The sequence below is a fragment of the Lynx canadensis genome, chromosome B4 (assembly GCF_007474595.2).
Source record: "Lynx canadensis isolate LIC74 chromosome B4, mLynCan4.pri.v2, whole genome shotgun sequence".
In the NCBI taxonomy this organism is placed as follows: Eukaryota; Metazoa; Chordata; class Mammalia; order Carnivora; family Felidae; genus Lynx; species Lynx canadensis.
The window spans coordinates 21421916-21424203 of NC_044309.1; positions in this window are offsets into that span (position 1 = coordinate 21421916).

A 2288-nucleotide genomic window follows, 5' to 3' on the forward strand; every position below is an offset into this window, starting at 1 on the left:
TTGGTTGATACTTTCATCAGTTTTGGAAAATTCTGTTACTCTCCCTTCACGATTGCTTTTTCCCTGACCTCACTCCTCTCCTTCTAGAACTTGAATCACACAAATTTTAGGCCATTCACTGCATCCCATGTGTCTCTATGGTTCTTTTCTGAATTTTCCCAGTCTTCTAAATTTCCATACTTCAGTTTGGTTTTTTTTGTTTTTTGTTTTTTGTCTTTTTGGTCAACATGCTCTGTAATTTACCATTCTTATCCTTTTGCTTGTTTAATCTGCTTTTAAACACATCTTTTGAAGTCCTCATTTTAAGCGGTATATACCTTTTTAGTCCTAAAATAACCATTTGATTCTTTTTTATGCATTCCAATTCTTTGTTGAAGTTCTCCATCTTCAACAGAGAAAAATGGGTGTATTTTCCTCCCATGGTTTTCATCTCTGCTCTTGAACATGTTAATCATAGTTTTAAATATGTGCTTGCCTTGGGGAATTCCTAGTAGTGGGCTTCCATGCATCTCAGATATAATCCTCCAGAGTAAGAGTGTGGGAAAAAAGGCCCATTCAGAAAATATTGACTAATCAGAAAGGTCCCTTTGGCCCATCCAGTGACCCATCTGTAGCACCTTTTCCCATAGTGCTATGCCTGATTTCAGGAGTGTTTGCCATAATATCTGTTAAGTTTTCACTCTGACCATACTTTCATTTAAGAAAGACCTCTCCTAAAAATAGAAACAGTTCTTGGTACCCTAGTCGGCCCACCTTTCTGGAGGCTTCTGCCATTCCAACCAAGTACCAACTGTGTAAGCACTCTCATCCTGAAGCACTGAATAATGCATGCAGAGGAACAATTTTAATAGAATATTTCTTTCATCTACTTTCCAGACATGGTTTTCTTTGGCCTCAGAAGAGAATATTACTATTTTATTGTATTAGCTGTTTTATATGCTAACCTCCTATCCAGTAACTTTATTTCTACCTCTCACCATCAAATTAGCACCCATACACACAGGGTTAAAAAAAAAATCTATATTTAGAAAGAAGTTGAAATGACCATTGGATTATGTGTTGGTGGGTTGGTTACACCTCTGCTCCCTATCTCAGCAGCAACAACAAAAAGGCCAAAACACTCCATAAGTGACTGGTTTGACTTACACCTGAAGGTGGAAAGAATATCAACTTGCTAGAGCGAATGATTAAATTATATTCTTTCTTAAAAAAGTAAATTATTAGGTAATGTATTGACTGCAGTGCACTTCTGACCCTAACCACCCAGAGTTAGTACCCACTCCACAGGTGTGGGGCACAGTCCCCAACAAGACTACTCTCGGGTCCTTTGCCAGCTGCAGGTTTGGGAGTCCTTAGGCTACTTGCACTTCTGACCATCTGGCTACAAATCCAAAGGTGCTCCTACGACCTCCTTCAGGTTCAACAGTTCACCAGACTCACAGAACTCAGGAAACTGCTATACTTATTATTACAGTTTATTCTAAAGGATACAAATCAAGACCAGTCAGTGAAGAAACACACCGCGAGAGGTTCTGTGCCCTCTCCGTGTGGAATCAGGTCGCATCATCCCCCCCAAACACGTCAATATGCTCAGCAACCAGGATGCTCAGCAGAGCTTCAGTGTTTGGTGTTTACTGGGATTTCATTGCATATGTGTGACTGATGGACTCATTGGCCACATGATTGAACTCAGTCTCCCTTCCCCCAGAGGTAGGGGGAGGGTTGGGCTGATAACACATGGCCCAAAGCCTCGAGCGGCCCTCTAATCACACGATTGGTCTTACCAACGTGACCAGTCCCCATCCAAGTCATCTTAGCATAAACTCGGGTGTGGTCCAGTGACCCCTCATGAATAAGGAAGACACACTTAACCACTCAGGAATCTCCAGGGGTTTAAAAGCTCTATCACGGGAACCCAGAACAAGGATGAGACAAATTCTCGATTATATGACATTTAAGAAAATAACACTATGTATCAAAAATTATAGGCTTTTGTTAAGATATTCGTAGCCTCAAATTCTTTTCTTTTTTATAAAAGAAAGCAAATGAAATAAAAGATTCATTTAACGAAGCTAGAAAAAAAGAATAAGGCAATCTTATTAGATATCTTCATAGGATAAAGAAAGGACAAACTAAGAGGAGACAGTGAATTAGGAGAGCAATTTATTAGAGAGAACATCAAAGAAATGTGTCTCTGAAAAACAATGACAACATAAAACAGACTTCCAGTCATTTTAATCAAGAAGAGAGAATGTTCATCTGAACTAAAACAGAAATGAAATGTGGAG